The following is a 15403-nucleotide window of genomic DNA, read 5'->3' as shown; positions in this document are numbered from 1 at the left end:
ATCGATAATTCTAACACAGTTCTTCCAAAACAAAGCTAAACCCCCTGATTTGCCAACCGAATTTACGATAAAGCTATCATCAAACTACAGTCTATTTTTTTACAGATTCCATAAACTTTTTTTTGATTTTTTGTTTCACTAAGAAAAATGATGCTAGGGGAGAGAAGGTTTGAACCTTATTCAATTGGGGAACTATCAAGGGGCTTCCTGATCCTTGACAGTTCCATATCGCAACCTTCATTGACACTGTGGAAGCCTTTCAAGGATTGACTTTGTCACCCTTTCCTGCATTTCTTCTTTCTGTTCTACTCTGGGCAATTTATTTCCTTTTACTCCATGTAGTCTATGTCCACTAGCATGTCATCTGGGTCATCCCTTAATTTGAACTTCCTTTTTTCTCCTAGTTTCTCCTCACCCCTTAGTGAATTGATTTCTGCAAAGGGGTTCCTTATACTTCTAGGGATGATTTTGCGTCCTCTACTCTTTTTTGCTGTTCCTATATTCTCTTTTTGTTGATTATCTTTTCCCTTTTCTTGTCTTTTGGATTATGATTTGCTTTCTGCTTCTCCCATGCTTTTTTGTTGCTCCTTATTGTTCGCCTCTTTTTTGTTCCCTTTACTATCCACCAACATTACTTCTACATTCACCTTCTCTTGCTCCATTCCTTTTTCAGTATCCATCATGTCCTGGTCTTGTTGCATCTTCTTCTTGTTTTCTTTCTCATTTGCACTTCCCTTTTTCTGCTTTCCCCCTATCTTTATTCCTTCTCCCTCCACACTTGCTTTTACCAGAGTTTTCTTTTTATTTTTCATTTGCTTTTCTATCCTCTCCTCTATGCTTGGGCTACTGTGTTTTGCCTGCTGTTTCTTTCCTTTCTCTCGCACACGGTATGCTTGATTGTGCCCTGTTAGTGTAAGGGTTATTTGCTGATTTTTCCCTAACCTTGACCTCTCTGTGGTTACATTGTTTTCCTTTTGTGACTTTCGAGGTGAAGCTATGATGCTCTCTACTTTGAGCCATGGTTCATACTAGTCCTCTCTAAGTGTTGTTCCTTTTTTTCTTTAAAATTGCAATTTTTGTCCCCATGCCCTACCACTTCACATCTGTAGCAAAAATCTGGGCATTTTTCATACTTGAATTCTACCCAAACTTCAATTCCATTATGCTTTACTGGTACTGCTCTGACAAGCAGTTGTGATATATCCACATCCGCCAATATCTTCATGTGTTTTCCTTCCTTTCCACCCCCCGGTGGTATAATGACCTCATTAATTGAGTGAAAAACTTCTCCAATTTTGAAGCCTACTGCACGACACAACCAGTGGATTGGGAGATTCCACAGTTGTATCCATAGCAGTGAGGAGTTAAACATTTCGGGGTATTTCCAATTCCTTCACTCCATGGCTTCAGTACTAGCAGCTAGTTATCTAGGATCCATGGTCTCCCTCTCAGTGCTTTTGTCCATGTCCTTTTCTTCTTCAAAGGTGAACTGGAAAACATTTGGTCCTAGCTCAGTAACCACCATGTTTCTAGGGTAACCCTATACATGGTGAAATTCTTCACCCTTGTGTAGTTTGCTACTTTTCTCCAATGATCCTTGCCACTAAACTGGTTCACATTCTTCTGTGCTAGCTTCCAGATCTCTCCAGTTCAAATCAACCCATTCAATCTCTTTTACCCCTAAGTCAAACTTGTGAAAAGCTCTTGTCAAGGATTTTATCATCGAGCTTCATTACTGTGTTCTTTACACTATCACCCAAATCAGATGAATACAGCTCTGTGTTTAGCCTTTTGACAAGTCAACGAAGAAAAAAGCCAAGTTCCAGCACTCAACAAAGACCTGAAGAGGTGAACAAAAAAGGCGTGAAAGTTATAAAACCCTAAATTTGACTACAAGAAGGGTATAAAAAGTGCTACGATAGAGTTAAGAAACTACTATGACAAAGTTAAAAAGATTGCAGAAAACTATGAAGATTAGGAAAGGAAATAAATTTTCAGAGTAAATAAGAGAGATAAGGCAAGAGAAATCTAATGTCCCAGTAGTTCAGTCTCTATGATCTCCTTCCCTCTCATTTATTTCTGTAATAAAGATGAAAGATGAAAGCTCTTCCCAGACAAATTAATTACAACACTAATTGATAGGGCTAAGTCGTATCTAAACAAAGTCGAAAAACACCTTCTGAGGTTTCCCTATTAGAAAGATATGCTTTTGAGATTGGACCGAAATTCTGGATCTTGAAATTTAAACGTGAACTTTGAAAAATTTGAACAAGGGTTGAAAAGAGTTTTGGTTCCTACGCCGAGGAGGGATGAACTCTCATTTAGAGAGAGATTGAAGTTTTAACTACTTAAATCGATAGAAATGTAATTTTTGACTTATACTACAAAATGTAAACTTCACTAGAAACCTAGTTTATTAGCTATTAAAGTGACTAAAACACACCAAAATCCAAGCAATAAAATAAGCTAAAAACATACAAAATAGACATTTCTCATGAACATCCTTTGAGATATTGAAGTTGACTTTTCCTCATATTGATCAGTATTGCTTATTTCAATGTAGTATTTAACAATTCATCCTTTCTTTTTCTTACGGTGATTTTCAATATTTTAAAACTATATTTTTCCCAGTAGGAAAAGGATGAAATTTACAAAGTGAGAAGGAAGTAGAGGAATTAAATATTTGAATTAGACTGATCTGTTGGACCAGTTGAACCAGAAACCGACAAGACCACCTATTTGAGTTAGAACTAAAAGCAAGATGGTGTTTGACTTGGCCAAGACTGATCAAAACCCTGGTTCAATTGGGAACCGCTAAGAATCATCAAAACCAGGTCTTCTAACCCTTTTTTGACTTGCTTTCATCCTTGCCTTCTTGCTAGTCGCTGCCACTGCTAGTCACCTTCCTCCATCTCAACTCTCAAGCTGTGACAGCCCCACCTTCCCCTAAGGCGAACCAAAGAGGTTAGCGGACTGCCTGCCCAACTCTCGCCAGAACTAACGAGCAATTACACGACGTCTAAAACATTCTGAGAAAATAAAAGCGCGCTCAGACAAGCAAAAATCACAAAATAAAAAAAACAAAAATTGGAACCGACATGAATAGTGCCAGACACGGCAGAATCCGGCTGGAATCTGGCCGGATTCCTGGCCGGATACTGGCCAGAGAGCAAAAGGCCGGATTCAATTTTTTTTCAGGGCAATCCGGCCGACAATCTGGCCAGTTTCTGGCCGGATTCGACCCTGTCCAATCCCGCCAAAAATTTTTCTTTTGCCGTTTGAAAATCGAATCTGTCCGAAATCCAACCAAACATCAATCAAACATATACACCTTGAAATTAAGCATTTACAAGCCAAAATAGCATACAAAAGTTATCCAACAAGTTTATACATGTACGGTTTGTAAATTACAACTCAACGAATTGGTTGGATCAAAATGCACTTAGGGTTTTGCCCAAAAGGAGCTATTCAAAATACATTCACATAAGCTCAACTCGGCAACCAACATCCATAGCCTTTCCAAAAGTATTCAAATTCCTGTAAGAAAAACAAAAGGAATATAGTGAGCTTATGCCCAGTGAGATACTACCACTCAAGCAACGGAGTTTATATAAGCATATAGCATTTCATTCCAATTCATTTAATAGGAAGTATGCCAAGAGCACACATCAATAGAATTGGTAAAAGGATACAGACGGCTCTCAAGAGCCCCTTTCCTCGCTTGTATACTTGATCGGACTTCATTGACCCTCCGTCAATGTTAACAATGTAACCAACCGTAGGCTCCACTTTACTTCCATTCCTTCCACCCAACATACCCCTACCGGACCCAAACTCCATACAGTATAAATTTGGTAATACTCGAGTATACCGGAATCAAGAATTTCATACAACAAGATTCCATATAACAGTCCCCATGGCTCGTCAATTTTCACGACCAAGCCCTCGCCGGTTCGATTCAATCGACTACCAATGGGGTTGAGCTCAGTAGTAACAGTAATGGCCGTTGGATACTCCTCCAAACGACACCAAATCCAGTATATTCATATACCATTCAAGTAACACCGTAAACAGTCATATTGGACATATAGGGTGAGAGTGATCAAGTACACCCTCACTTTAATCAATTTAACGGTGCAAATAAACCTTCAAAGCATCAACTTCAAGTATAACAAAGCCACATAGTAACAAACAAGTGAGTAGTACACTTACCAAGCAAGCAAGTGAAATTTCATACACTTCCGCCCAACAAGCGTCTTGAACCACCGTCACGTCCTAAAACATCCAAATAAGCACAATGAGACTCGATTACGAGTCATACATCCAAGCTACACATTATCAATATAAAAGCGTAAAACTTGCAAGTATTGTAAAAACACTTAGTGCTAAAGGTTGAGACAAACCCTAGGGTTATCATTTAACCTCTAAAGCACCTCAAGTTCATTAAACACAAGAATCCTCCATTTGGACAGCATTTTCCCTTAAAATTCCAAGTTTCCAACCTACAAACATTTCCCCTTATTTTCCAAACACAATCACCAATGCCATTACAAGTCATAAACCCTTCAATACACCACATTAGAGTCCCAAAGGTCTATAATCAAAGCCAATTCATTTGATATAAAGAAACCCTAGAAAAGCCCTAAATTCAAACCCTAATTCCGAATTTCTCCATTCAAAGCGGAAATTTTCCGCAAATAGCCTCAATATACGCACCATAGCTTCATTCTAGATCATTCCCAACCATCATCCATGGCCAATCATTATCAAACATATAAAAACAGAAAAATCATGAATAAATAGAAAACTTCACCACTCTCAACCAAAATCATGAAATATCACATAAAACTAGCTCTTTAACTCACACACAAGCCACTAATTAAACATCATTAAGAAGAAAAGAGAGGTTCCTTAGCTACTCACCTTATCAACTCAAAAAAGGAGACAACTTACCACCTTGGTCTTTCAAACCACTTCACTAATCACCTCACAATCACTAAACTAAGGGTTTTTATGGAGAAATTTCAAGATTAATCGATTGATTTGTTGGATTGAGCAAGATTGGAGCAAGAAATTTGGAGAGGTTTTCCTTTCTTTTCCCTTGAAGATGGCCGGCCACAAGAAGCTTGAAATGAAGATGATTTTTGGTCAATTTTTGGTTTATTGGGTAAAATGGTGAATAGTGGTCAAATGTAAGAATGAATCTCCAAGTGACACTTGTCACTCCATTTAATCCATGGCTATCCTTTTGTCCCTCTCACACCAACTCATTTAGTAACCTCTAGTTATCTCTTAACACCTGCTAAAATAAACCCGGTATCCAAAACTTAACCTAACTAGCCGAATTTTTCCGAAATTTCCGCACTAGCGGGTCCCACGTCCGGTATACGCTCTTAATTTCTCAAAAACTAACCGATACTAGAAAAATCATCTAAAAACTATATTCACTCATGAAAATTATCTAGAAATTTTTCCTAATAAAGAAAATGCAGAATAACATGCAATTAATTAAAATAAAACCTAGAAAAGATGAAAATGTACGGGTTCTCACACAAGCCACCCTTATAGATTCACAGTTGCTAGATTCTTAAAAGCTTTAATATCCAATAGGAGAAAAAATAAAGACAATACAGACAAAATTATGAGAAGAATACTATGTATTTGTGTATGTGTGTGTCTTAGAAAATAAATATTTGTGTATATGTGTGTGTTTCTGCATGTGTGTGGGTATTGGTATAGGTATGGGTATAGGTGTGAGTGTGTGTTTCATCTTTGATGGAAGTTTGGTATGATGTGGTGTCTATTTCATCTCTGATGTAGTTTGGTAAAGAAAATGGATGAGAAAGAAACAATATGAGGGCCAACAAAAAAGATGGATGACATAGGAATTAGGTTTTATTGATTTACTTTGCTATTAATGTCCTAACACTTTTTTGTATTCCTAGTTTATCCCTTCATTGTCTCAAGAAGTTATAAAGTCACCCACAAACATTCGCAAGTCATATTTACAACCTATTTTTTTAATATGAGTTCTTTGGTAAATTGACTTGATTACATTAGTTTATTTGTATTTTCTTGTAAAATATGTTTAAAAAATCAAACACATATGAACATACCTTTCTTAATGTCAAATGTATTTATGACATCATGATAGCATCACCCCATTTCTATATGGGTTCAATTCCGATCGAACCCATTGACCCGAAATCCCTGACCTCGATGAGTCAATGCTCGGTTCAAGACAAAAATCAAGTTCTTAATTAATTAGTTCATTTTTTAACATTCAAATGCACATTGTAAATTTTTCAAGAGGATGAACAAATTGATATTCATTCGTAAAAATATAAAGTTAAAGTTGCACATGGAAGTTTGTAAGTGTACTTATGATTATCGTCTGAATTTGTTTTGGGGATGCGTTTTGAGGTTGTTCGTTCTATCATACTTATTAAATTTGGGTGATTTGAAACCCACCGGCAGTTGCATGTCGGGAAACAGACACAACTCGTTATAATCCAAACCTCCTAACTTGCTCAAACCTTGGCTCTTCCTTATAAATTCTTCAAACCGATCCAATCTCTTTAACAAATTCTTGTCAATTGGCGCAGAGGATTCCCCAGTTTCAACTTTTTCTTGGGCAGCGGTGTCTAGCGTGAATGGCTCTGCATTGGAATAATAATATGGTCCTTGAGGTTCGAATGGCATGTTCATACTAACTGGCAGATAATTTTGAGGAATTTGAACATAAGAAGGATTGGTTTGGATGTTAGGTGCGTAGTTAGGTGGTGGGCCATGAGTAGGATAGGTGAAAATTTCTTCAGGTGGATTTATGACACGTGAAGTAACAGAGGTTTGAGTATAGGGTAAAAGTATTGGTTGTGGTTCAATTTGACTAGCGGGTAAGGGCTCGTGTTGATCACCGCTACCGCCACCAACGACCAACTGATCGATCACGCGCCGTTGTGCCATCATTTCCATGCTTAGATCGTTAAATTTGTTCAAAACTTCGCTCAGTTGAGCTCCCAGGTTGACCAAGTCAGTTGATGGTGCCGTTGTAGGTCTGTCGAACGATTTCAGGTGTATACTCATGTTTATACTGTTTCTTGAAACTCGACCATGCGAATATGTGTGATAGGGCTTCTTCTTGTAGCTATATTTGAAAAACACCTGTCATTTTAGAAAACCCTATTTAGCATCATCTCTTGACCGGCTGTTGGCAAAGCAAGAAAAGAAAGAAAAAGAAAAAAGACACGAGTTAGTGTATATTGATGTAATTCGGATGTATGCCCTATTGAGGGACCCTTTTTACGCCAAGGGTTGGCCTAGCATGAAAATGCAATCCTTCAGAATAGGCACTATACAATACCATGATGGATCCGATCAGCTTATTGCCATTTGATTGGAAGGTAATTTGAAAGTTTTAGCCAATTGAACGACAGGAGATTTCTAGCCTGATAGAACAAGGGTAAAGTCCGAATGGATTGATTGTTTTAATTGATACAAGAATTTGTAAAAACACACCGATTTGACCTTGAAGAACTTTCTATCGGAGAGATTGAAATTTGTCGACAAATTTTCTCAATGTAACATGGATCGAAACCCCAATCGATCAAAGGGCTGGATACAATGGATGGTTTTCTCAAAATTGACTAGGTTTTCCAATTTGAAATTTGACATTGAAACCCTAATTGGTCAAACGGGTTGAATAAAATTGATAATTTATTCAAAATTGATCAGATTGACCTAAAATTGAGTAAACCGGTCAAATGAATTGAATGAAATTCATAATTTATTCAAAATTGATTGGATTGACCTAAAAATGGTTTCAAAAAATTCATTGCGATGCATTAGTCTATGAGCCTTCTAAAATCAAGATTTGGTCTCAACATATTTATCGTCTCAACAATGAAGAATTATTTGTGAATTTCTTCAACTTAATATCCTTTACGCAAGGGATATTTTATCAATTCTGATAAGATGGCCAAAAGATGATTGTTAAATGCTCATATTCTAATGTGCAAAAGTTGCTCTATTATCATAGAAAAGATCGGATCCTACCTTATCTTGTGCACTACCCTTTTGGATGGTACGAGAAATATAAACGTGCAAGTCTCATTGGATTACATATCCGAGACACAAGGTGGTTTATTCCTATCGTGGGATCGCCTACATGGCATTCTCTCTAAAGTTTATGCATGATGCCAATTTATCAAAGTAATTAAATATGCAATTTGAAATGAAAACATGACCTAAAATGACACTTTGTATGCCAGAGTGGGCCTAAAATGATACGCAATTATTAATCTACAAATGCAATATATTGAAATTTAAACGTGCAATAACCTATCTAAGAGGGTAAGTTCTAAAAGAGTATCATGCCAGATCTCTTATTTTCTAGTGTTTGTGAATGCAAAAGGCGAAAAAACAAGGAAATGTTAGTTCAACACATAACACATTGTGGCAATTAAATGATATACAAAGCAAAAAAGAAAGAAAAAAAATAAGGAAAGAGAGGTAGAATCCCTCCTCTCGTGTTTAGTGTTCCTAGTTGGGTACGGTTGATTCTATCTTAGGGTATTTCTAATATTGATGCATAAGGTTTAGCTTGCTAATGCATCTAGACTCAATATGGCTTCAGGCTCCCAAGCTTTCAGACCAAAAGGCGAAAGGTCATCAATCCTAGGGCTTTTGATCGGTGGCTCGAGTGATCCCTTAGGCATCGCTATGGGCGCAGAGCACACTATCCGCCTACCTAAAGAAATCGATCCTAATCCTACAAGAAGATGTGGGAAGCGCCCACGAAAAAAAAATAGGGTAAAAAGTAATGCATGCACGTATGAAGTGCTTCCTTTTGAGGGGAGGAATTATAATACCATCAAATACGGGTGAAGGTTCTAGGGTGACTATCCCCCCCAAGATGCAAGCACGATACAAGTAAAAGCAAAGAAATAAACAATCCATTCATCACATACACGGTGTCCGAGGCGTGATTACGGGCATGGTAGATGCAAAAAACCGTAAAAAGAGAAAATGCAACCTAAAACCTCTAAATGTGATATATAAGAAGGTTAGAAAAAGAAAATGAATGACTAAATCGGATGCTCGAACTCTCTAAGTTCCCAGTGGAGTCGCCATGCTGTCGCGCCCTGTTTTTTAATAAAAAAAATAACTAGTTTATAAGAAATGAATTTTTTCATTAATTTTGAAAAAAAATGAATTTTTAATTTTTAAAGGATAAAGAAATAAAATGGGTCTAAATGGGACTTAAAAATGCGACGTTTTTGGCACAGTCGCCACTTGGTATCGAGTTAAGGTGTACCAAGTCACCTAAAATGAATTTTTAAAGAAAAAGTAGAAAAAACCCTTTTTAAACGACTCCAAATCTTCGAAAATCAGAGAAAAGTGTTCGGGAGTCGCATTTGAAAAAAGGGAAGGCAAGGATAAAATCTAAGGCACCATTTCACCCTAGTCAAGGCTAGTTGCGTGATTTAGTCAAAGATTTTCTTATTTTAACCTAAGAATTTATCACATTTGAACGTACTATATGAATGCAAACCCTAAACCTAATGTATCGGGGTCAACATGTCTCTTCGAATTTTAGTTGGTGCAAATCGCATTAATTACGATGCCCAAAAGTAATTATTTGAAGAGGTCAGGAATGTGCAAAATATGAGACTCGAAGAAAAGGAAAGAAAATAATAATTATACAAATATACATGATCTAGATAAATGCATCATAACGGGTGCAGGGGACTAATACTTGTGACTTCAATGTTCCCCTTAATAGAGGGAATATGAGCGTGCTAAGGTTAGAAAGTCAAACTCGTCCATATCCCATATTCGAGGGATATTTCCTAATCTAATCAAGCAAATGTACTAACCTATCTCCAATTTTTCTTATATGCAATGCAAGTCTAATGTCATGTCTCACACATAGGAATGAGGAATATACATATAGGAGAAATATGGGATAAGGGATATACATATAAGGGAAATGTCATGCAAAATGATAAAAACCCTAAAAGTGAAAAATATGCATGAAAATGTAGTAATGGGTCACATAAAACATGATCTAACGCATGAACAGTCCCTAAGGGTCTAGCGTTGGATTAGCTCATGTCTATGAGTCCTCACTTGCGTTGGACTAGTAGGAAGTTAGAAAGGAGGGCCACAACTAGCGTTGGACTAGTGTGGAATCAGAAAAAGGAGTCACGACTAGCGTTGGACTAGTGTGGTGACGTCATGCATTTATTACAAACAAATAAATCATGTAAAGCATAATAAAGCAAATAAGCACATAAATCACATATAGTACATAGCACATAAATATGATATCTAGATGCAAGACCCTAAGAAAGCGAGTAACACGTAACACACAAGCATGCAAAACACATAAAGCAAATAAAGTCTAGACTATTACATTTGGGGGCTCTAACTACAATCTAAAAGGGGTAAAAAATAAAATAAAATAATAACCTAACTATTACAATTTTGGCATTTAATTGCCTTCAAAATAATTAAAAATTAATTAAAATAAATGTACAAAATCAAAACAATAAATAAATGAAATAAAAACATTCAAAAGGGCATGCAATTGCACATAAAAGTCACATAAAGGCACATAGGATCAAATAAGATAAAATAAAAATAAAGAATAGAGTATACCTTCCTTGAATTGGTGACTCAAGGAAATGAAAATTTTCTTACCAAAAAACAAATAAAAAGGTCAAGAAATCACTTTAATTAAGAAACAATCATAACATATGAAAATGAACCTGAAATTGAATCAATTAAATCATGTAAACAACCTACATTTAAGAAATTAAAACAAGCAGGGACTTAATTGCAAAAATTAACAAAGTATTAGGGTCAAATTATAATCATCACAAAGATTCAGGGTCACAATTAAAGAAAAATAAAGTTTAGGGATCTATTTACAATTAAATTAGGGACCTAAGTGAAAGCAGTTAGAAGTTCTTAGGGCCATAGTGAAAATACTCAAAAGTTAAGAGGCTGGAATGAAAATTCATCACTAGACTTCTTAACTTAACAGACCATTGGGCCATTTTTCTTATTTTGTTTGGGCCGAAAACCCTCCTGGCCCAGCAGAAACCCAAGGCAAAAGGAGCAGGTCAGTCTGTTATTTTGACCCAAAATTAGCCAACAAAACTGATGGGCCTTGACCCTCTAGCCCAAGCTGAAAAACCAAAAAAAAAAAAAAACTAAATCCACTTTTACAAATCCAACCAAATAACCTCTTAACCCAAATCACCTATTCCACTCAAATCCAACATGATAAAATCAACTAAAATACAATTATGACCTAAAATTAAGAATTAATCTACCCAAAAGACTACTTAAAAATATTAAAAGATGATGAAAATCTAAAAGGGTGAAATAGGTTCAACTTTTCCAATTTTTGGGCCATATCAAAATAGGGGAAACTTGAGGGGTTCAAAATGCAAAAAAAGGACCTAATCGAAAGAATTATAAAAGTTTTGGAGTCGAATTATGAAGTTCTCAAACTCTGGGGTTAAATCACAAAAAAAGGAGAATAGAGGGACTGAAATTGCAATTTTGGACAAGTAATTGTCTTCTCCACCGCGCTGACATCAGTTAGTATTTCAGGTTCCTTTTCGATCAGCAATACCAGAAATTTGGTTTCAATTTCAACCATTCCCAACAGACAATGAAATTCACAGCACTCCCTCTCATAACATCAATTCGAATTCATGTGATGGGAAGCATAAGGAACAGGAAAATGCAAGACACCAATACATTAAAATTTCTCAAACGCGAGGAAATGAACTAGCCGACTTAGCCGGTTTCTTCACACGAAAAAATGCAAACAAATCATCTTTCAATAAGAATTTTCAGCCAAGCGTTTCATCGAACAGGTTGGGGTATTAGAAATTTCACTAATTCTTTGATGCATTGAAACTATAATCGGCCCCAAAATTTGTCAGAGACATAGCAATTCCAGTCCAGTCAACATACAAAGCATGTGTATTCAAAAAGCCATGAACAATCAACATGAAAATTGAAACAACATGCTCACGGCAGACATGCTCTGAAAGCTTTCATGGCTTGTGTTTGAATGAAGACTGAAATGTAAAGGAAACGATTAACTTACAGTGGCCTCTCACGGTTAAAATTCGTGGATGACAGTGGTGGATTCCGACGAATTGGTGGCAGTTCCGGCTCTTTCTCCGCTGCTTTCTTTTGCTCTCCCCTGCTCCCTTCTTGCTTTGTTTCTGGTTTTTCTTACTCTTTCCCGTTTCTTTTCTTTCTTTTCTTTTCGGTTTCTCCCCTCCTTTCTCTGTTTTTCTTGTTTTCCTCCTCCTTAGCCTGAAGCTTCCTCCTCAATTTCTCCTTTCTCCGTCTACTCCCTGTCTCTCTCTCTCTCTCTCGCTTTTGCTCTTTGACAAACTCTCCCCCAATTTTCCCAAAATTTCCCCCTTTTCCTGCTCTTTTTCTCCTCTGCTCGTTTCCTCTGTTTTTTCCTTGTTGCTCTCTGTTTTTACTGAAGCCTTCCCTCTGATTTTTCTTGTTCCCCCCTTTTCTCAATCCCTCTTTTTGTTTTCAATTGCAGCTTCCTTCTCCTCTTGCTCTCTCTCTCTCTCTCTCTCTCTCTCTCTCTCTCTCTCTCTCTCTCTCTCGTTTTGCCCCACCACCAAAATTCCTCCTAATTTCTAGATTTCCCTCTTGTTCTTGCTCTGTTTTTTCCTCAACCCCAAAGCCTCCTCTGTTTTCCTTTCGTCCGCCGCCCCTCTGGTTTTTCTTCTTTAACCCCTCCGTCCTTCGCCCTTTTCTTTTCTCTGTTTTTCTCAGCCCTCCTTCCCTTAGTTTTTTTCGTAGGATCTTTCTTGGTTCCCTCTTAGTTCCCGTAGCTAGCTTTTCTTTTTCTCCCCCAAAAATCCCTAAAACCCACAAGTGTCAACCTACTAATCCAATAATAGGGACATTTGTTTAGTGATTATTCATCACACCTAGCCCTCTTGCGTGGTCTCCAAGTGTCTAGCCATCTAACCCTCTCTTGTATGTGTTGTCAACTAAGAATTATGACACTTGTCCTATTTGCATGTATTCCACTTGTCTAATATCCCCCTAATACACATGTCTTTTCATTTTATTTATTTATTATATATTTTCCAAAAATAATTTAAGTAAACAAACAAAAAAATGTTAATTCCTAATTTGCAAATGTATTGCACAATTTTCATTTATCTTAAAGAAAGTAAATCTAGAAGGATTAAAGACAAATTTTGAATTTTTATGAGAATTTTTTCCTTTTTAGAATTTAATGCAAAAATACCTTAAAAATAAGAATGAGAAACCTAATTTATAAACAAAATGAACATTAACTATCATCTAATCAATTAAAATAAAAATAAAAATAAAATAAAACAAGAATAACAAAGCTAACAAATAAATCTAAAATCGAATTAAATAAGAAATAAAGCTAAAAATCAAATAAATGAAATTTTGGATGTCTACATACTTGAGTGATGGTTGGTAAATATTTCTTCAGGTGCTCAAGAGGGATTCGAAAGGAATTCCGGCGAGAAACTTTAAAGGAATTTCTTGTCCAGTTGTTTTTGAAATTGGTGAGTGTCAAGTGCATGACTTGTTGCATAAAACTTGAAATACTTCTTGTTGAATATGTGAATTGGTCTTGTCGAGACGAGTGTGTACTTTATCGCATTCGTTCTCTTTTACTTGATTAGATAATTGACTTGCTCATACTTGAAAATCATACGTGTGTTTGACTGGACGTCGATTGGAGAGCTATCTCATCGACTTATACTTGTACTCGTGAGGGACGCCCAAAAATCATTGGCTAACTTTGCGACTCGAGCCGGCATGAACTTGGTCAAGAAGCTTAGTAAACCGTGAGAAAATCATAAAGCTTGATCTTTCGAGATCTTGCTTGGCGTACTCAAGTAGTATTGCCTTTTCTAATCGACGTGCGGGCCCGGTAAGGGGTGTAACGGTGGACGAAAATTTGATGAGAAGTGGAGTCTATGGATTTGATACTTACTCGGTTGACGGAGAGTCAACGTGTGAGATTTGCATCGTGGCCTTGGCAAAGTTATGTGGAGTTAGCTCCTGAGAGCTCCCGTATCCTTTTTTATTGTATTTTATTGTTAACTGTGAATTACATGAATTTTATGGCTATTTTCCTGTACAAGTGTTATTGCTACTTGAACTTATTTGTTTGCATGCTTTTCTTGGCCTCACTGAGCGTTAGCTCACTCCATTAGTTTGTTTTCCTTAACAGGAGCTCGAAATGGAAAGATTTTTGGAGAAGCCGACTTGATTACCTTTTGATTAGAATTTGAATGTAAATGGTTTAGTCAACTTTGAATGGTTGTATTTTTGGAGAAATTGGATATACCTTTTGAAACTTGTGATGTAAGACTTGAATGATTATATAAGGAAGCGACTTTTCTTTATATTGACTTTTATTATTGGTTGATTACTTTTAAGTTTAAATTTGACTCGTATTGAATCCTGACGAGAGTTAAGCAGGCATTCCGCCGATACCCTTGGGATCGCCCTAGGGAGAAGTGGGGCGTCACATAACTCCTCTTGAGGAGTGTGTTACAAATGAAGGTTCCCAGGTCATAATCGTTATAATCGTAGAAAATTCATGCTGGCTCTTTTGGTTTTGATAAAGAAGCGATTAAAACTTTGAAGTTTGCAACTTGGTCTAAAAGACGAGAAAAACGTATTTCTAGTGGTCGCTACTTTCGCCTTATAAAGTGTACGAGTTTTGGCAAAAAATTCAGCTTATATACCTCTACTAAAAGAAACTTGAAGACTGTAAACAACCGATGTTCAATTCGACCACGAATCACCGCTCAAGTTCCAAGTTCACTCACTTATCCCTTGAACGAAATTTGGACAGCATACCCTTTGTATTTATCCATTTTTTCAGCCATTTAAGGCTTCATGTTTTTCCTCAAATCAACCCAATTCAAACACCACAAGTAAGCATATCAAGATAGCTCTTCATCTAGGCTAAAAACCATCCAAATATAACTTATTTCTAGCAAATAATCAACCACTACCAAAACTGGAATTTTCTCATCAAAGCTGGAAATTCATCTTTTAATGCTAAAAAGTCACAATCATGCCACTAATCACGTCACAAATTCCATATCCAAGTTCAATACCAACATTTGATAGTTAAATAACATAATCAAGGCTGAAAATTTCCAAACCCTAGCTGAAATTTCATTATTCAACACCAAACTAGAGTATCATCCAATATATTCCAAGATTCAAATCTTCTATAGCATATTTAGCAAGATTAAGGTAGAGACAAGAAGTGGATGAACTTATACCTTCCAAAACCTTCTTGAAAGTGAGGAACCAAGCAATTTCTCCCAAGAATTTCACC

At 36.6% G+C, this 15403-nt stretch overlaps 1 long non-coding RNA gene across 2 annotated transcripts; it reads right to left on the bottom strand.

Annotated features, from left to right (window-relative positions):
- Positions 1-3313: 3313 nt before the first annotated feature.
- On the bottom strand, positions 3314-12922 carry LOC140006458 (uncharacterized). Of its 2 annotated transcripts, none has more exons than XR_011814089.1 (4): positions 12131-12922; positions 6382-7207; positions 4213-4275; positions 3314-3537 (listed from the first exon to the last, which is right to left on the bottom strand). It is a non-coding gene; the product is annotated as an uncharacterized lncRNA (long non-coding RNA). The 2 variants fall into 2 exon arrangements; XR_011814090.1 differs by having other exon boundaries at positions 6382-7164.
- Between the last annotated feature and the right edge of the window lie 2481 nt (positions 12923-15403).

The sequence above is a fragment of the Coffea arabica genome, chromosome 5e (assembly GCF_036785885.1).
Source record: "Coffea arabica cultivar ET-39 chromosome 5e, Coffea Arabica ET-39 HiFi, whole genome shotgun sequence".
Taxonomy (NCBI): Eukaryota; Viridiplantae; Streptophyta; class Magnoliopsida; order Gentianales; family Rubiaceae; genus Coffea; species Coffea arabica.
The sequence above is the reverse complement of the archived record's forward strand: the minus strand, read 5'-3'. Positions and strand labels throughout refer to the sequence as shown.